Genomic DNA, 21256 nt, shown 5'->3' on the forward strand with positions numbered 1-21256 from the left:
ATAACTGTGTTTGGGTTTGTCCTAAGAGGATGGGACCACAACTAAATCGTTCAATAAGATGTGCTTTTTTATTTTCAAGGCATCTGTTTGGTACTCTACCTAGGTTAGGGAGGATCCCAAAATCATCACATCTCCCACTGCTTGCCAATTATTCAAAGCTTGCCAATTATTCAGTTTAACTATTGTGAAAGTACTATATGCACTTTAGCATATGAAGATGGAAAAACTGATTTTCTCATAGCTTGTCATGGACAGGAAGCTTATTGCAATTTTAGCACAGTTTAGACAAGTACACTGTGTTTTCAGCTATGCTGTGCAGACTACGTCCAGTTGCATACAAGGTAGCATTGAGGAATGCATAGATTAGTTGTGTTTTCTAATATTGACACTAATTTATGTGTCACCATTTTCTTATTTTAAAGGTTATAGCTAAAAGACTTTTTTTGCAAAACAATTTTTATACTTTGATATTTTGCGAATTTGTTTTGTTGTGTTTGGTATTACGTGTGTATAATTTACGTTACCATAATGTTATTTTATGTTATGAATTAATAAACCACCCCAAAGACCTGACCGGAGAAGATGTAGCAGCGAGTGAAGTGAAAGGTACGTTTCTTTTTATGTATTGCGAAAATAGAATGCCATTGCAACTAACAATATTGATAGTGTTTTTGCGATGCCTATATCACAAACAGGAGTAATAAAGACATAGCAACAAGAGAAGAGGAAGGAAAGATTTGGTTTTGAACGTTGGCTGTACTTTGAGTTTACTGTAATGTATTGACTATTTTATATCTCTGTATTGTATATGTGCACCTCTTTGTACAGAGTTGAGAAGACTGGACAGCATGCGACCAGAAAGGTACGCTTTAATATATAATGTTGCTTATATTTTATGTATTTCATCACATTCTATTGTATGTGTCAAGTCTTTCATAAGGCGGTGACAACAGAGGACAGAATGCAACCAGAAAGGTATGCTTCGATATTTAATGTTACCTCCACTTGAATGTGGTTGTATATTATTGTAACAATTTATTTACGGTACTATGAAGATCCATCCCTCTATCGCTCTCTTCCATCCCTCCTATCTCTTCCATCCCTCCATCCCTCTATCTTCTGCAATTGTTGGTGTGTGCATGCTTTCGTAGAGGTAGTAATTTCTCTAATTCTGGTTCTTGCAATTTACTGCAAGTTATACATTTGTCTATAAATGTAATGACTTGTGGTAACTTTGCTATTCCATATAGTGGTGCATTTTCAATCCATAATAATGCGTGTATATGAGGTGAAACTCTTTGTCGGAATTCAACCCTGTAAAACAAGTCTTGTAATTTTCCAATAGGGTTTGTTTCGTCCATTATCACGCAATTAAATCATTTTCTTACTTGAAAGTCAAAATGCCTTGCACAGGTGATTGGATCTTCAAGTATTAATTTACATTTTGTTTCCCAGGACATTTCTTTAAATTGTTCTTCAGTGCAATCATGTAGATTTTGCACTCGTAATAATATATTAATTAAGTGTTGCCATTTAGTTTCTGCGGCAGATACAGTGAGGAAAAATGTTCGTATTCCAAGTTGCCTTATCATTGCAAAGAGATCTTTTTTGCAGTGCTCTCAATATGGTGGTGAACTGCAAATAGTTTTTAATATTTTGTACCCTTCATTATATTTAAAGATGCTTTCTAAGTTATGTTTTTTCTTTGGCAGTAATACATTCACCATTGTTGAAAAATGTCATGAAAGAAATGTTTACTTTCCCTTGTATTTGTTTTAAGTGCAAATTTTTTAGTTTAAAGAAAATATTTGTAATAGATTTGGACACTCTTAGGTCTTCGAGGGCCAACAAATATGGTTGGAAAAGCTAAAAATTCTGAATCTTAGTCTTCATATAAACCTCTAGGTGTGTTATGTTCAGCAGGTGCTAAACATAATACATTGGGACTAACGGTTGTGATTGTTTCATTTATTAATAAAGTATCTAACAGCCTGATTCATGTACGGGCCGTTTTGCGTGTCCCTAATAGCGATTAATAGCGACTCGCTATTGAGGAAACGCAAAACGGCATTCATGTACTTTTCGGGGAAAAAATAGCGACTCGCACGCGGGCGCTAAAGCCGTTAGCGACCTACAAACAACGCAGAAAAATCGCTATTTCCGGCTACCTGCGATCGGGATTGCGACTCGCATTCCCGATGGCACGGGATTGCGACTCGCAATCCCGATCGCACGGGATTGCGAGTCGCAATCCCGTGCGATCGGGAATGCGAGTCGCATTCTCGCGGGATCTGGAAAACGGGAAGACGCATTCCGAGCACCGTGATGACATCACAACCAGGAAGCAGCCAAATCCCACCCCCAAACACCACAGTGACGCTATCCTTCGAGTGTTCACGACGGAAAGCTGCCGCTAAACCTCCGTTAGCGACTCCCGTACCGGCCGAAATAGCGACCGCCATGTCCGACGAACCTCTCCCTGACCCCAGCAACAGCGCTGGCCGCAAGCGCAAACTCAAGTTCTCCGAGCAGGAGCTGGAGAACCTGATAGAAGGGGTGGTGGCCAACCACGACCAGCTCTTTGGTGCCAACTCCAGGAGGGTCCCAGAGCAGGAGAAGCGCAGGATCTGGGTGGGGATTGCCTCCAGCGTCAACTCTGTGGGCGTTGCGGACAGGTCGTTGGAGGAGCTGAAAAAGCGCTGGTACGACCTCCGAGGGCGTGCCAAGGAGAGGGTGGCGGAGCGCCTTGGTGAGGCATCAGGCACTGGAGGTGGTGGACCGACTGTCCCACCCAACACACCCCTGGAGGACCAGGTTGAGGACACCTTGGAGAGGGAGGCGTGTGTTGGCGTGACCCCTCTGGACTCCTCCCGCCCCACCCAAGACACCCAAGGTAAGTGGCATGCGACTGCGACCCTGTCCCCTATGACCGTCCCTGACCAAATAGGCTCACTCATTGGCCCTTAGTCATGCCTATGTTGTGCATCAGGAAAAGCCCTGAAGCATTGTGGGAGACGTAGTATGTCCACAATGTAGTAGTACCACAATGCGGCCAGAAAGGTTCCAAAGTGCGCAAATCCACAGCCATCCAGGGAATGACACCCAGCATGCATGTAACATCTGCACGTCTGACAGTCACATGCACCTAATGAGTATCCACTTACCCTCACAGGTGCCGATGATAGCAGTGACAGCGAGAGGCTGCTGATTGATGAGGAGGCCCAGGAGGAGGAATCCCTACCCGATACCCAGCCACCAGCCCCTGCCGCTGCGCCAACACCAGCAGCCAGGCCCCCCACCGTACCTGCTGCTACATCTGCAGGCCCACCGGCTGCCAAGACCAGAGCCCCCACCTTACCTGCTGCTACATCTGCAGGCCCACCGGCTGCCAAGACCAGAGCCCCCACCTTACCTGCTGCTACATCTGCAGGCCCACCGGCTGCCAAGACCAGAGCCCCCACCTTACCTGCTGCTACATCTGCAGGCCCACCGGCTGCCAAGACCAGAGCCCCCACCGTACCTGCTGCTACATCTGCAGGCCCACCGGCTGCCAAGACCAGAGCCCCCACCGTACCTGCTGCTACATCTGCAGGCCCACCGGCTGCCAGAGCCAGTCACCCCACCAATGTGCCTCCAGTGCCTGCCGCACCTGCAACACCAGCTGCTACACCACCTGCAGCTCGTCCAACCAGATCTGGGCCAGCCACATCCGCAACACAGCGGCCGCACAGCAGGAGGGGCAATGGGCATCTCCATGCCTGCATGAGCGTGGAGCGCCGCATGCTCCGAATACACCAGCGCCAGTCGCAGCAGCAAGGAGCCATCCAGCTCCAGCTGCATAAGATTGGCCGCAATGTGGCGGGAGTCGGCGAGCGGATGGACCGCATGACGGCGGCCATGGACCGCATGACGGCGGCAATGGAGGACAATACTGCAGCGCTCGTGAAACACCGCAGTGTTGCAAGCAGGCGCCACCACCAACTGTTGAGCCGGCTGTCGACCTATAGTCGCTCAAATTATGTGGCAGCGAATGCCACCACCCAGCTGGCGCGGCGCTCTTTGACCCAGCAGCACCAACTGGTCCAGTGCTGCGAGGACATTACCCGGGTGCTGGAGCACTTGACCACCGCCGTTACCGCACTGCATACACCTGTGCTACCGGCCATTGTAGGGGGAGACGATGCGAGTGAGGGTGCCTCCAGTGTGAGCAGCCACTCTGCCACGCAGGTCCCCCCACCTAGGCGCAGCACCAGGGCTACGCCTGGTACAGCTGCCCAGGATGAGGAAGAGCCTCACAGGCGCCTGGGAATTACGCGCCGGAGGCGCCAATGACATTGTGTGAGGGACACAGGCGCAGGCTGACGCTAAGCCTGCCATGAACCTTCACATGCAGTATGCAGGAATACTGTATTTTGTAAATAGTTGTTACCATGACCCTTTTTTCTTGTGAATCAAACAAATACATTTATTTTGCTGCACACATTCGCCTTGTGTAATCATTACATTTTGCATGCAATTGTGATATGTGGGGTGGGGGAAGGGGGTGGGCTAGAAATTGTTAGCTGTGATGTGGTTGCGACGTCTGTGGCCTTCAGCTGGGTTCTCCCCGCGTGCATGGTGCGCATGTGCTGGTGGCCGGTCGTCCCCCTCAGATTTACTGCCTGAGATGTCAACTGGTATCCGGCGCTTGGTTGCAATGTTATGAAGCATTGCACAGACAGCCACAATGCGGCAGCACGCTGCAGGACTGTAATACATGGCCCCACCTGTCTTGTGCAGTATACGGAACCTGCTCTTGAGCAGGCCAAATGTCCTTTCAATACAGTTCCTTGTCCGGATGTGCGCAACATTGTAGCGCCGTTGCTGAGGTGTGGCAGGGTTGAGGTAAGGGGTCAGGAGGTATTCCCGTAGGGCGTAGCCACTGTCACCTGAATGAGAGGAGCAGATGTTGATTGCCTGTGCAGCGCAGTTACTTCATAGCAATGTGACATTGTCGACAAAGTGTACTTACCAAGTAGGTGTCCTTCCCCAAACTCTCCCCTGATCAGTCGTGTGTGGAGTCCGCTGTGCCTGAAGATAAAGGAGTCATGGGTGTTCCCTGGGTACTGGGCCACAATGTCAGTGATGATGGTCTTGGCATTGCAGACCATCTGTATGTTGAGGGAGTGGTAGGACTTCCTGTTGCGGTACATATACTCCGTGCCAGGTGGTGGGCAGATGGCGACGTGGGTACAGTCTATGCAGCCGAGGACATGGGGAAAATGGGCGACATTATAAAATTGTAGTTTTGTCAGGTCCAATTCCTGTTGGCTCGTGGGAAATGTAATGTGCCGGTGGAGCTGGCTGAGCATGGCGTCAACAAAAGTGTGGAGGCAGCGTGACATGGTGGGCTGGGATATCCCCCCAGCAGCGGCTACTATGCCCTGGAAACTGCCGGAGGCCAGGAGGTGCAGGCTGCACAATACCTGCACATGTGTTGGCACAGAATTGTTTCGCCTTGTTGGGTGCTGCATGATGGGGTCGAGTTCTTGTATCAGCCAGGTGATCATTTCCCCATTCAGCCTGTATTTTGCATAAATCTGTTCTCTGGTTTGGCCCAGCAAGGTGACCCGCTGCCGGTAAATCCTTGCCTGCCTCAAGCGTCTCCTCCGTGCTGCTCGCTGTAGCCTTCGCCGCCTCACCACCATGTACATCCCAGGCATTGTGGAACGCCTAATGCTGCTGCTGAATGTCCTTATGTGTGATTGGTCAGGCCTGGACCTGTTGGTGATTGGCCAACAGTTTTTCAAATTTTACTTAATCATGGCTTTTATGGTTACCACCTGCTTTGAGTTGTCCTTAAATTGCGCCGCGCAAACGTGCGATTTAGCGCTTTTTCGCTAATGTATTTCTTTCATGAATGCCGATTGAGACAATATTGCGTTTCGCTATTCATTTCGCAGATTCCGTGGTTGGTCGCTATTTCCGTATCGCTAATGCTCGACTTCCCGGAGTCTGCGACTATTACAGCGTAATCGCTATTCCAATCGCTATTATTTTTTTGCGAATTCGCTATTTCGTACTTGAATGCCGATTCCGTGTTTTGCACCCGCAATTGCGTTTTCGCAGCCATTGCGGGCGCTATTTCGCTTCATGAATCAGGCTGTAAATTTCCTGCTTGTATGTTGTCTGAGGAGCTTGTTGAATTATGATCTTCAGATGTTTCACTGCAATAGTTTATTTCTTGTGGTATGTATTCCCAATCTGGATTAACAGTGACTCCATGGGGCATATTACCAAGCAATAGCGATAAATATCGCTATTGCTTGGTTAGAGACAAAAATTTACCGCTGAGCAGCGGCGATTTGTATCGCAAATAAACCTTGGTATTACCAAGGTTTATCGCAAATGCGATATAAATCGGCCGCAATGCATGAATATCGCTGAAAAGTCAGTGATATTCATGCATTACAGAGCTAATGCTCTTAGCCATGTTATCCACCTCCCATTGGATAACATGGCTAAGAACTGCTCAGGGCAGGTGTTAGCTTTTGGAGATATTCGCGCTTAGCGCGAATATCTACATAAGTTGGTAATAGGAGATAGCGATGTTAGCGACTGTTTCCAGTCGCTAACATCTTGGCACGTCCACTTTGCATGTCATTAGTGATAAATATCACTGACATGCAAAGTGGGGCCCAAGATGGTCGCTATCTCCTACTAGCTGTGGCTAACTTAAAGCCAAAAAAGCGGAGATAAACTCCCTTGATAATGTACCCCCATATTCTTTAAACATGTTTGTTGCTAGCCATAGTGCTGCTCTTTTCACTAGGTTTGGTCTAACATTTTCAAAATGGGTAAATGATTTGAAAGCTAACTTTCTTTTTAGTTTGATTGGAATTGTCATTTCATCATTGATTTGCCTTGGGTAAATTGTGACTGTTGTCATATCATCTGCAGGTACATTAACAACAGCCCCTGATGACTTTTGAGAGCCATGAGGTAATGTTCAAATTTGCGCAAAAGGAATTCGTGGAGAAAGTCATCTTTCTTCTAAATTATGCAATTGTAATTGTATTGGTATATGTTCAAATTTCATTCCATTTATATATGAGCATGGTGGTATTTTATCTTTGCTAATGTCTATAGCAAGTGCTAGATATATAGTTTGGTTTATTTAGACTAATGTTACATTGGATAAATCTTGGATTTTCAGCAAAACTGTTGGTATTTTTTATTGATTGCTTATGCCATAATTGGTAGCAAATAGTGCAAGGCGCAGCGAGCGATGAAAAAGGTAAGTTTTTTTGGTTTTTTTGTTACAGCTTTCTGTGTTAACAGTTTTTTCTATTGTAAATGTTATTGCTTAATAAAAAATGTAGATTTAAGTATTTATTTATGCAGTATCTTAAGTATCTTCATGCGAATCTGCTCGGTAGTGATTGATAATTTTCGCGTGTTATTTAGCCTAACTTTTAATGCTGATGTCATTGTTCTGATGCTTCACTTGACAGACCGAAGCTGAAAAGCGAGGAAAGAGAGAGGTAAGAGTTTTTTTAACATTGCCTGTACTTGTGTATTACCTATGTGAATACTGTTAATGTTAATGGTTGATTTACAGTTTTATTGAATGTTTGTTATTGTTGTTATGCTCCATACCATGCACCGCACGTGGTAGCAGCGACCAAAGCGAAAGTAAATTGTGTTTGTGATATTGACAGTACTTCATGTGTTATCCGTTTTTCTATTGTAAATGCTATAGTTAAAAGAATTCTTTGTCTTACATATTTCAAAATATTTTGGTATTTTAATATGTTGCGAATCTGTTTTTTTGTGTTTGGGATTACGCGTGTATGATTTACATAAAAAAAATGTTTTGCTGTGTTTGTGATGCCCTATAACATGGATTGGATGTGATAAGACTGCGCCCTTAGGGATATAAAAGTTAAAAATGTATTATGTAGATTTCTTTGTGTTAGCTAGGTTTGTATTGTAAATATTAGTGTTTGAAAAAATATTTGATGTAACTATTTATTAAAAATGTTTTTTTATTTGGTTTCGAATGTGCTCTGTATTTTTTGTTAATGCGTTTGTGTAGTTGACGGTACCTGCTAATGTTTATGCTATTTTTTAAATCTTTTCTTTACTGCGTGGACGTCAGAAGACGGAACAGCAAGGTAAGTAATAATGTAATATTGTATTCTATTTTTGCATTACTTTGTGTTTATATTTTTCGTAAAATAAGTATTTGTGTTTAAATAGTTGTTTTGGCAACTATTTATTAATAATGCAGATATTACTATGTTGCAAATCTGCTGTGTAATGTTTCATAATGCGCACGTGTACTTTACAGGGATTTCCAATGTTTATGCTAATTTTGTGATACTCCACCTCCGTAACCGGTCACGAGAAAGAAGGCACAGCGAGCGAAGCAAAAGGTAAGTTTCGTTTTCTTTTGTGGTTTCATCTTTTTGTGTAGATTTTATTATTTATGTAGCATTTTAGTGTGTTGCGAATCTGCTGGATAGTGTTTGACAATACACGTGTGTTATTTAGCATAACTATTAATGCCGATGTCATTGTTCTAATGCTTCATTAGACAGACCGTAGCTGAAAAGAAGAGGGAGCAGCGAGGAAATAGAAAGGTAAGATGCTTTTTTTACGTTGCCATTATATATGTATATTGTATGTGAAGTGACTTCTGTGACTACCAAAATGGTAGTAAGTTTAGGATTTTGTCTTAAGTTGGTTCAGTGAATCGGGCCCAATACGTAAAAAAACCAAGACAACACATTTCTGTTCATAATGTACAAAGTGTTGCAGATGCTTTGTTAAATTTGGGACTGCCACTGGGCTAGGGTTTCATGTGCTAAAATTGTCTTTTTGGTTTTAAAAGAATCCCTGCTAATCATTTCATTTTCAAGCACAAATCTTAAAATAGGGCATTATGCATCTAAATTCAGTGGAAAATCAGACTATGTATTAGTGCATGCCAAGTATTCACTGTCCTCCGTTCCCATTATTTGCAATCCTGCGCTGTGCAGTTTGTGGCTGCCGCAAGATTAAAAATAATATGCGAGGGTGCAGTCATGTAATGACCTTAAAGTTAAAAGTGGAGCCTAATTTTGTCTGACACAGTAGAGTTTGGTCTATGTAGAAAAAGTGCTAGATGTCTGCTGTCTTCTTTTTCAATGATTGTGGGTTTGCTCTTTGCAGTATAGAGTTGGGCAGACACAAGACTTAGGTCTGAGGTTGTAGTGTCGTGGACATAATGAGGACAGACATTAAATTGACATTTGTATAGAGCTTTATTCAGGTGCTCCTTGCTCGTCCCTGTCCCTACTCTAACCGCCCCTTTCCTGTCTCCGCTCCTCCTCTTCCTCTGGTCCCCTAGCTCCGCCCACTCCCAACTACTAGAATGTATCACGATATTACATCTCCCCCCCTTGTTAACAAAATGAACTTAGCGTCCAACATATCTCTAGTTCCTCGATCAGCCACACTGGTCCACGGGTCGTTCATCTGAGCCATGTAGACGCATCTCCGTTTTCTTTGTGGGACTTTCTGTCACCTTGACGAGAGCATCCTTTACTTCAAGAGTGCTTCTCTGCAATTGCATAACGTCTCGTGTGATTTGCGTATGCTCAGATTCGTGGTGATTTTCAATCAGCTTCTGGGTGATCCACTCACCTTCAGTGTCTGAGGTGACTGCGAAAGGCTCAGCTTGGTATCGGCAGTCTGTCTGTCTTTGCGACTCTTGTTCTATTGACGCTCGATCTCTTTTCTGAGGGGATGTTGTTCTGGTTCTCTTCCGAGCACCCGCATGTCCGTTTGCTTCTGTTTGTCTTGTCCGGTTGAGGGCACCACGGCCCTCCTGTTCATCAGAGTCATGGGTGCCAGACAGTAATGTACGATCTGAAGAGATCGTCTTGGTATGGTTTGGGGACTCATGTACTGCCTCTGGTTGTCTCATCCACTCCCGCTCGGGACTGGTGAACCCTTGGAACATCTGGGCATATGTATGTTTCTCTCTCATCCGATGATGATCTGTCTCTATTGACACGTCGGGCTTTCCTTGCAGATTGACTGGCTGGTCCTTTTCCATCCGGTGAGTAATGTCCACTATATCTGTTTTCCTTTTGTAGGCCCTTTGAGTCAGCCTCGCTGACCCCATCCGGGGTGACGGTGTATTATTTATGTCTTGATATACCCGTGACTGACAAGACAGATTGTCTTGTGAAGTGATTGAATATTTAGAGGCATTGGTGTGAGACGGGTTGCTCTTGATGGGTTCTCTGGTGTGTTGGGGTGATTGACGCCATGGTCATTGTCGAGACCACGACTCGGTCGACTCGAAGGATCGGACTGACATGCTTTCTGAATCAGAGGAGTTCTTTGTCGATTTCCTTTGAGAACGTTCCTTTGAGAATGTCTTAGTGGGTAGATTTCTAACATGGGTAGTCCGTGACGAGCTGATCTTCACATCGGAGTTATCTTTGGGTTGTTTCTCCAAGTATCTTCCTCGAAGCGTCTTCGTTGTCAATTCACCGGAGAAGTTGTTCGATAACCACGTACTTGTTTCTTGAGTTTGATCCCAAGGTATTTCATTTCTGCCTCTCTCGCATGATGGTAATGACCTCCTCTCAGTTTCTTCATTATCTCGGATGTCATGAATGCGTTTGTCTTCCCCTGTACGTTGTCTGAGTGAATCAGTCCATCTTATGTAGTTCACTTCCTCTTCACACTTGTTTGGTGCACTGACATCTGTGCTACCGGTGTGATGTGTTCTCCTGTTTGATGTCTCCTCGGACTCGTCTCTAGAATTTGGCAAACAGTGAGGTGCTTGTGTATGGTCGTGTACCGATTTCCAGTGTTGACGTGACTGGTCCAGTCTTCTATATTTTGCCTTTCTTGCACGTTTGTTGGGCAGACTGTCATCTGGTCCATTGGTGCGATCTGTCCCACTTGACACTTCATCTGCTTCAGAACCGTTTGCACCATATGTTGAATGACTCCTTGAGGTTGAATAACTCCTTGAGGTTGTATCAGTGCCGCTATCGCAATCCGGACTCATCCTGGTCTTTTGTGTTGTTGACTCAGAGTATTTCATGTCACTTTGTCTCTCCCGTTGTTTGGAGTACTTCATGTCCCTTTGTCTCTCCTTTTGTTTTGACTCTGGTCTGCCTTCACCCTCCCTCTTTCTGGTTTTGTTTGTTTCTTGGGTTTTGTTCCCAGACATGAGGGATGTCTCTTTCCAGGTATCTTTGTGTCTTGCATTCGAGTGCAATTCTTTTGATATGTCTCTCGCTTTGACCGGCACTCCAGCTTCGGCCTTTCTGATGATGTCCTTTAGCGACCACTGCCCTCGAAGGATCTTGCGCTTCGTGTTAGAATTTGAACAGCCTTTGATTATCCGGAGCCGAACTGCTTCCTCATTCGTAAATGTATTGAAATGGTACCAGACTTTGCAACCGGGTGATGAATTTTGGCAATAGTTCTCCTGGTGGTTCCTGCCGTGCTGTGTTGAAGACGATGCGATCATGATCCACGTCTGCCTGTGCATAGAAGTGGGCATGTAGCTTCTCTTGGAGTCTTTCGTATGTCTCTGTGTCCTTTTCAGGAAATGTTCTGATTAAGCGTCGGCCCTCATGACCTACCAGCTGGAGGAGTAGTATCAGACATTTTCTATCTCTTCGCTCACCAATTGCCTCAAGAAAATCGTCCAGTGATTCCAGCCACCGGTTCCATTTGAGACCCAAACTCCGAGTGTCAGTCTGTGTCACTGGGGGCGGCACTTCAATGCAGGGATTGGACCGTTGTGTTATTTCTCCCACCGCCATGAGAGAGGAAGATTTTGACCTATTACAGGCACAGGACTGTTCACTTTGCTTCCCGTCTTCTTTGCTGACTTCTTCAGCCGAGATCCTTGGTCTGGTCGTTTGCTTTGAGGTTGGTAAGCTTCGCAACTATCTCAGTATGCGCCAGTGAGTGAAACTTGGATTTCTTGAGTTCAGAATGGCCACCACTCAGCTGCACTATGCGTAACTCGTGGCTCCCTTTCCTTAGAGTCGCATGCTAGCTGCAGGTGGTTGATGGTTCTTCCGAGATGGTGCCTGGCACATTTTGACATCTTGGTCATTCATGCGTCTCTTCTGGACTAGTACAGGTCCTTCAATCGCTTCGTTGATGAGGGACGGCTTCCTCGACATTCCTCTACTCATACTTCTGAATCATTTATTTTATTAGCCTCTGTTACTTTTGAATTGTTTGTCTTCACCTGGTGCTGAACGTTTACTTTGGCACTTGCCGGCCCTTGCCTTTGATTGTGCTTGTCGCATTCGAGGTTTGTGCGGCCTTGTGCTTGTTTTCAGTGCATCCCTTGCACTTGCCAGTGTTTGCTGTGTTCATTGGCCCTTTGCTCCTTTCACTTCATGTTTCTTGTACTCGTGCGTGTTTACGTACAGAGCGATCTTTGCTTGTTTATGGTACTGCCTTCTGCAGGACTGCCCTCTTCGGGGTCTTCAGCAATTCTGCCTTCTTCTGGGTCTTCTGTAGTTCTGCTCTCTTCGGTGTCCTCTGCAGGACTGCCCTCTTCGGGTTCTTCTGCAGGACTGCCATCTTCGGGGTCTTCAGCAATTCTGCACTCTTCGGTTTGTGCTTAGCTTGTGCTTGGTCTCTTGCACCTCTTGTGTTTGCTTATGTTTGTTTGATTACATTTCTTGCATCTGCTTAGTCTTGTTTCATCACACTTCTTATGTCGGCCAGTGCTTGTTTTCTTGCACCGCTATTCTATTGCGTGTGCTTGTTTCCGCCAATGTTTGTTTGGTCTTTGCCAATGCTTGTTCGCATCTATCAATGCTTGTTTGTTTGCTTCTTGTTTTGCCAATGCTTGTTTTGCATCTATCAATGCTTGTTTGCTTTCCTGGTGCTTTTGCCAGTGCTTATTTTGCATGCATCAATGCTTATTTCTTAATGTCTGACACTGCCTGACTTTAAGATGGCCGCTTGCAATCCTCACATAGGGGATGTCGTGATGTCTGTAACAGTTTGCTGACTAGTTGCAAACACGTTGTTGTCCTGCATGCAAGCTGTAGCGACTGGCTGTTTAGGAATGCTATTGAGGCGGGTCAGCATGGTCGCATCCGAAGGGAACCGAGGGCTGGAAGTAAAAGTGCCGTCTCCATGTATTGACTGCTGGGCAGATGCAAGACCCCAGTCTTTTGTCTTTTGTGGCCCCTTTGGGACTTCATGTCATGAAGGAAACATTGGTGCAAATCCCCGGAGCCAATTGTTTCATTAAACAAAACTGCTTCTGTTTTGCCATTGACTCTTGTCTTCTGTTTTAATGCAGGAATTCGAATCTAAGCAACATAGGTTTAAATGTGGCTCTATAGCACTCAATCTTAATTCCCTTAAAGAGTGTGGAATTTCTAGGCTTCAAGGTGAACACAGTGAAGGTTTGACTTCTTTTACCAGGCAAGAGATTGCTCATTTGTTGAAACTAGAGAGCGTATTGATTTGGGTCTGATGAATGCTCTGTTATAATCTTCAGTTTGGGCAGTGTTCCTGGGCTTTTACATTGTCTAAAGGTTTCAGGATTGCCAGGGGTCTTTAGTATGGGGACAAGGTGTATTTTAGGAAGGAGTGTGGCGGTTTGGAAATTCTTCAAGGCATGAAATGGACAAGCAATATTTAGAACAACCCCGGATTTTATATTGGAGTCAGACAGAAGCAATGCAGGTGAGAAGCAATATTGATGCAACAGCAAATCAGGACCCTTATTTATGAGGCCTTGCGTCAGTTTTGCACCGCCCGTGCGTCACTTTTTGTGATGCACCAGCGCCGTAAAAAATGCGCCTTGTTGCGCCATATTTAAAAAGTGACGCATCTAGGTAGATGCGTCACTTTTTAAACCCCTGCGCCACATTATACCTGCGTCAGGTATAATGTATGCAGAGGGGGCGTTCCCCCGCAAAAAGCCTCGTAATAGTGACGCAGTGAAATCTATGAGATTTCACTGCGTCACTTTTAGGATGCTGTTGCGTCAAAATTTTGACGCAAGCCCTTTCACATGGGGCTTTCCCCATGTGAAAGGACGCATTGCTGGAGTTGCGTCACTTTTGTGACACACTCCAGCAATGTGTCACTTTTGCGCTTACAGATACGTCAGAAATACTGACGTATCTGTAAGTCCTTGCGACATGATGCGTCATACATTAAATATGACGCATCAGGAATGTCGTAAGGAGTGCGCAGTGAAAAGTGATGCATCGCTGTTTTCACGCAGCGATGCGTCACTTTTCATAAATGAGGCCCCCGGCGTTTAGATGAAATATCTGTGAATAAATATCATGTGGAAAGACTATTGTGTCAAGAATATCAAGGATACAAATATTGTGAAAGTAAGTTCCTATAAATAAGCAACATTTTACTATATGTTACATACATGTACTTTGAATATATAAATCTCTTCAAGATACGTAGACGTGGAGTTAAACATAGTGAATCTATACTTACCTAATTGCACTTACCTTCTCGATATTTTTGTCCTCAATATTTTTAACATGATATTTTGCCAACACAATATTTCTTTTTCTGAAATTCTGTCAGTGACGCTGCAAATACAGGAGAAAACAGAGTATACCATTTTGATTTTAGGAATGAAGGCAGACTTATGTGCTCTTCAGGGTTCATGAAACAAGCTCAGAGCTGCACAGTCTTGTTGACAATGAACAATGTGACTCTGGCGACCTATTTCAACGAGCTAGGAGTAAACAGGTCAAAGACATTATCAGAGGTAATGAAAGAATGAGTTGGTTCTGATTAAAACACAAGAAAAGTCTGAGAGCACAGTATTTGCCAGGAAAGGAGAATGTAGTGGCAAACTGGAGTCCGTAACATCTGGCGGATTACAGTGACTGGATGCAGAAAAGGGAGTGTTTCCAGAAAATTCTGGAAACTTGGAATCCATTGGAGGTTGATTTATTTGCTTCACAAATGACTTCCAGTTTCAGAAGTATTTCCGCTGGTGCCCAGATCAGGGGCACAGACTGGTAATTCATTCAGGCAAAATTGAAGGGAATTGAATGGCTATACGTAGCTTCCATTCACAATGTCTCAGAGACTGTTGTTACATGCGAGAAGAAAGTTTTGTCAGGAGTTCCTGGCGACACCTTTTTGGACTTCCCAAGCTTGGTTCCGGTCACTCCTGTGGCTGACTGTGGGGGTACTGTACTTGATTCCAGTTTCAAGGGATTGTTAGGCGTGGATAAGGAGGATCATCCATTGTTAGTCTTGGGGGTGCTCAACCTTCTTGTCTGGAAGCTTTCTGGGAATTTGAACAGTTTAAGGGTCTTTCAGGAGAAGGTTCAGAACTCCCATCAGGGGAGTGTGTCAACAACAGAGGTGGAGCAGTCTGCAGCCCTGGCACGCTTAAGTCCTGCTCATCTCTAAATCAGGCTTCAGTTTGTCCATTGCGATGGAATACCTTCTCCGACAAACACTAAATCAGCCCTTATGTCTGAAAACGGATTTGTGATTTTATAAACAACGAGTCTAGCATTACATCACCCACTCTCCTGTTCATTTGTATGTTAAATTGTGAGGGCTGGCATTAGTTGTAAAAATTGCAAATTTAAATATTGTGCAATGTGACGAGATAGTATAAAGATATAGAAAGTATTGAAAATGTGGAACGTCTAATATTGTCTGTTTTTTATTTTTAAAACCTGTTTTTGCTTTGGATTGTAATGCTTGTTTATTTCGGACAATCATGATTGTCTTTCCTCACTCAGGGGCAGATTCATTGTTATTTCACACAGCAAGCCACGCTGCCGTGGCGAGCTGCATGAAAAGGAAAGTATTTAACATTATACAGCACATTCCTGTCCTTTCCTTATGCTGGAGAGCAGTGTGCTGCCTTGCGCCAACACAGGCACCCTTGTGCCTTGTGAGGGAGCCTGTGTTGCATAAAGTATTGTTTTGTGCAGAAAGGGGCACCTTCCTGCACCAAAATCAATCCTGAGGAGCATTTCCTCATTCTAAGTGAAACTAATGGGAATGCGCCAAAACCCATGGGTGCATGAGTGGAAAAGCACACATTCAACCCATGGAACGCCCCCGTGGGGCGGGAGACATCCATTACCACGCGGGCATTGCATCACAATGCCTTTACTTTGTGGGTATTACAATGCAAGTTGTTACAATGACTTGCGCTCCCTACTGGTGTTGGAATGGTAAATCACACTATTCCTAAGTTCAGCACCCTCCAGCGCAAGTCGTTGTAACAACTTGCGTTGTAAAAACTGCGATGTAACGAACCGTGATCATTTTGATCGCATTGCAACGTCACATATTCCAGTGGGGCAAAGCAACTCAAGTCAGTGATTACACTGCCTTGTGTTACTGCAGATGTATCAAGCCCCTCAGGGCCACGCAAGGTGGGCTTGCGTGCAGTGGTGTGGCTAGACCTTTGGAGCGTTTGTCGTACTGTGACGGCCACATGTAAGAGTGGGGAGTGGCGATGGTCCCTGCATGTGGCTTGAGAAATCTGAATTTGTTGTTGTGTCGCCCTTTCACCCTCTTGTGTGGCTTGAGGGCAGCACAACACAATGATAAAAATGCCCCTTAGGAGCATCTTCATAAGAGGGAGCGCTGCTGTCGCAGTACACAGCATGGTGCATGCATGACACAAGCCCAAATGTGATTTGTGAAGCCACGCAAGGCTGCGTTCTGCCCACACATAGAAAAAGGAAATTGCCTCAGAGGAGTGTTTGTATGAATCTAACCCCTTTACAAAGCATGCCCTCTTGCACTATGGTGCAAAGGCGCCTCTTTGCCGCTAGGCTGCCAAAACCGCATCAGCGCAGGCACAAAGGTAGGAATGCGCTGTATTCCTTTAAATATGGAGCTTTAATGACCTTTCCCTGTGACACAGCGTTGCAAGGTGAGCTGCTGATCCTCATAAACAGGCCCCTTAGTTTCGAGAATCTAGCTTTTTCTATCTTATTAAAGAAAGGAATGAGATGTTTTCTATTTAAATCTCAAATTTAATAATTCAACTCATGTGACAGGGCATCTATGGGATCCCATCTTTTCAGACTGTAAGGGACTAGCACAGGAGACCCCATTCCTCTTGCTTGGTTGCTTCATTATGCACATCCCTGCCACGTGCCATGCATCTCGCATTAGAATCATGCATTTTCTGTAAATGTCCTGCATTACGCTAATGCTTGAGATTGTCACACAAAGGTACCGTATCCTGAACTGATATAAAACTATGTAGTTCCAGTTTCTCACTTTGCTGGGTGCATGAAAGCTAAACTCTGAGTACTGCTTATTATGGCCACAAGATGGTGCTGGTGTACAACGGGACGTACAGGATTCTCAATATGTTAGCAGAAATATCCCACTATCACAGAAACTCATATCCCAGCCAAGCCAACTACAGAGAGGTGAAGACCTAAATAAACACAAACCCACACACCCGTCTATGAATGTACAAAAGCACCCCCTGCTCAAACCCGGGGTCAAACAGGTGTGACTGTCCAGCGGCAAAGCGAAGCTTCTAAATAGACGCCCAAATCTGGGATGGTCTAAACTGCAGTGAGAGAGGGGCCTTATTGGAGAACTGATCCGGGAGAAGGAGGAAGAGGCAGAACGAGATGTGGCCTAGCAGCCAGAACTGTCACTGTAGAACCATTGAAGCAAACCATATAACTAAATAAAGACGTATCGGATTCTCATGCAAAGCACCCTGGGTCAATTCATGCATCAAGGCCCGCACATATGAGAAAAGGGCGTTAATTCTAAAAATAATTTCTTGACATGGATGCAAATCTTATTTCACTCACAATAAAGGGTCACTCAAGGCTTGAAGTGTCACACATAAAGGTACTACACACATGGGAATGTCACACATCAGAAAACTGAAAACTTGGCAGCTATGTATGGAGCGCTAATCAGCATTGTTTCCACCTTCATTTGCTAAGTGCCAGAGTGTAGAATTAAACTAATTAATAGAAACTGGCCTCTGTTTGCGAGTTAGGGAGACAGAGCAGCGCCCGCTAATGGCAGAGTACTGTGCTTTGTTTATTCGGCTTCTAACAAACTATAAGGATTCAGCAACTCTTTAACAGTCCAAGATCGCCACCTACTGGTTCTGTTTAAAACTGAGCACTTATCCGTATTTATTTTCAAAGTTGCCTACTGACTGATTAGTTAATGCTCAAGGAATTGATCAAAAAGAATCCCATAAAGAAAATGAACCACAGAATGTTTTGGAAAGACTGCGATAGGCAAACGCGTTGACGTGCTAAAACACACGGGAACTGGAGCCTGACCTCAGTCAGAACCAACTAAACATGAACATCATCAACACGTTGAATTGAAGTTACAATTTTTTCTGCACGTAATGATGAATATTTTCCCTTCATTTTTTCCTTTTTTCACATTTCACAAGTTACATGTGTTTTACCAGTTTACTCCCCTGTTGTGTTTTATAATTTTTATTGTGAAATTTTAAGCATTCTCAATCGAACTTGAACTCTGCATTCTAAAAAATGTGCCCCCGCTATTGTGCGTTCTCCGATCAAGGGAGGGTGTAGCGAGGGCTGGACCTTCTTACTCCCACTGCTATGTTAGCATCGGCTTATTAGAAGTTTAAATGCCATTTTCCCTTTTTGCTGCTTTTGCACACAACACTACATATTAATGTTGTTGTAAGTTAGGGTGCGTGAAATGCTTCACATGAGAAAGGCTTGTTTTCAGCATCCCTAGACTTCCATTGAGACTCTAGGCTGCTCACAGTGTTTTAAAAGCCTCCAAGGTTATCATAACAAGGTAGCTGTTGTTCGGACTGATGGGCTCACGTTCTAGCCATAACATGTATGCAGTTGCAGCCAACGTGATTCTGGTGCCTTTAATAAAGCTCTGTAAGCATGTTTCACTCACTTGGAAGAAGGCCATTTTTCCATAGGGATGTCCGACATTACAACGCATGCTTATACCACGCATGCCTTTACAACGCGGTTTTTACAACGCATGCTTTTACAACACATAGTGCTTTGGGGCGCTGGATAGTGAATAGTTTGATTTACTATTCCAACTCCAGTCCCCGTGGATAGTAGGGAAGGTGTTGGATAGTACATTAAACCTATTCCTTATCCTAGAGCGCCCCCCAGCGCAATGCGTTGTAATGGTTTGCATTGTAAAAGTTGCGTTGTAAAGGCACTTCGTGGTAAAAGTTGCGTTGTAAAGGATGTTTCCCTTTCCAGAGAGACAGAGAACTTTTGCAGATCCTGCTGCTGATCTTAGAGGTATGGGGTCGCCCAAACAAGCCTAAGAAACTTTCTATATTTTATAAAACATGGGGGCATATTACCTAGCAATAGCGATATTTATCGCTAAGCAGGGGTAGCGGGAATAATTTTATCGCCGCGCTACAACGATTTTTATCGCTGAGATACCTTGCTATCCACAAGGTTTATCTCAGAAACGATAAAAATCATTCGAAATGCGTGAATATCGCTGGAAATACAGCGATATTCACACATTATCGTGACAATGCTCTTAGCCATGTTATCCACCTCCCATTGGATAACATGGCTAAGAACTGCTCTGGGCAGGTGTTAGGTTTTGGAGATATTCGCGCTTAGCGCGAATATTTCCAAAACTACGCCTTTGTAGGTAATAGGAGATAGCGATGTTAGCGACTGTTTTCAGTCGCTAACATCTTGGCACGCCCACTTTGCATGTCATTAGCGATAATTATCGCTGACATGCACAGTGGGCCCCTAAATGCCCGCTATCGCCTATTAGCTGTCGCTAACTGGTGTTAGCGACAGCTTGGTAATAGGGCGATCAAATTATCGCCGCTGTAGCGGGAAAAAGTCCCGCTAAAGCGGCGATACGGGCCCTTGGTAATATGCCCCATAGTTCCTATCTAGGGAAGGTGGGTATACTAGGCACTATAAGACCAGTTTCCACCATCATTGTAATATGATTTCTCCTTTTGTGTTTTATGGAATTGTAACAATGCTAACCATATTATTTCTGAATGTATTTCTTCTTATGTTGGCAAAAATACTGCATCTTAGAGCACGTCATTAAAATAAATATTTTAACTTTGCCCATGTCTCTTATTACTCCTGTTGTGGACTGGTATGAGAGTATAATGAAAGAGTGTTCTTGCTTCCCACCATTCCTGAGTATAACCTAAGTCGCATGTTCTGGGTTGTCTAATCATTGGTTCCTTTGCTATAGGTAGAAGAGCTAATGTGACACTGATACTAGCTGGTTAGGGTTTCGAGGTACTAAGGTGAGTTTTTTGGTAAACCACAATTCACTGAGGTCCTGGGTCTCTGTGTAGGAGCAGAATCCCTGCGACAGTGTTCTAGCATGTTGTTTCCCATACTATATTTGCTGATGCTGGGTTTGTGGTAAGTGCCTGTTGTCTAAACCGTTCTTACTTAGTGTGCTGATGGTGTTGGGATATTTTGTTCTCATACCATTTTGAGAGGGTACATTGTAATTTCTGGGTGGTGAGTAAGTTGCTGAGCTCAAACCATTTTGATGGTACTTTTTTATGTTGAAAATGTCTGTTGATGAGCAATTTTTGAGTTCAAATCTTTTTACATTTACAATTTTCTAGTGCTAGAATAGCTGGTTACTTACATCCTAAACTATTTTTTTCTTTGGGATGTGCTGAAACTATACTTGAATTGACTGGTGGTGTGTGTGATATTTAAGCTCATACTACTTCTTGAAAGCATATGGCATCCTTATCTTTATATGTGTTTCTAGGTGGTGGACATTTGTTGCGTTCAAACTTTTTCTTAAGTGGTGGTGAGGTCTTCTGTTCGTGGATTCTCAAACCACATTTAGTGGGCACTTTCGCTCCATGTTTGTATTTACTTTTGTGCTGTTTGATGCACGATTCTAAGTGGTGGTGGGTTCTTCTGTGTGTGATTCTCAAAACACATTTAGTGGGCACTTTCGCTCCATGCTTGCATTTACTGTATGCTATTTGATGCACAATTCTGAGTGGTGGTGGGTTCTTCTTATACTGATACTCAAACCACATTCAGTGAACATTCTCACTCCATGTTTGCATTCACAGTTGTGTACAATGCATTTTGTTGTTCTGGGTGTTGGGACACTTCTGAGGGCTCAAACCCATTTGCTTTTTATGTGTAATGTGTTGCTTTCATAATTGCCCACATATTTCTATTGTGTGTGTGTGTGTGTATGTGTTGTGGTTTTTGACCTGTATTTCCTT

General features: G+C 44.2%; 1 long non-coding RNA gene across 1 annotated transcript; it reads left to right on the forward strand.

Annotated features, from left to right (window-relative positions):
- Positions 1 to 826: 826 nt before the first annotated feature.
- Positions 827 to 20078, forward strand: LOC144798796 (uncharacterized). Its single transcript, XR_013603650.1, has 7 exons — positions 827 to 862; positions 6940 to 6981; positions 7494 to 7523; positions 8141 to 8156; positions 8333 to 8417; positions 8579 to 8624; positions 14638 to 20078. It is a non-coding gene; the product is annotated as an uncharacterized LOC144798796 (long non-coding RNA).
- Positions 20079 to 21256: the final 1178 nt, after the last annotated feature.

The sequence above is a fragment of the Lissotriton helveticus genome, chromosome 12, assembly GCF_964261635.1.
Source record: "Lissotriton helveticus chromosome 12, aLisHel1.1, whole genome shotgun sequence".
Lineage (NCBI taxonomy): Eukaryota > Metazoa > Chordata > Amphibia > Caudata > Salamandridae > Lissotriton > Lissotriton helveticus.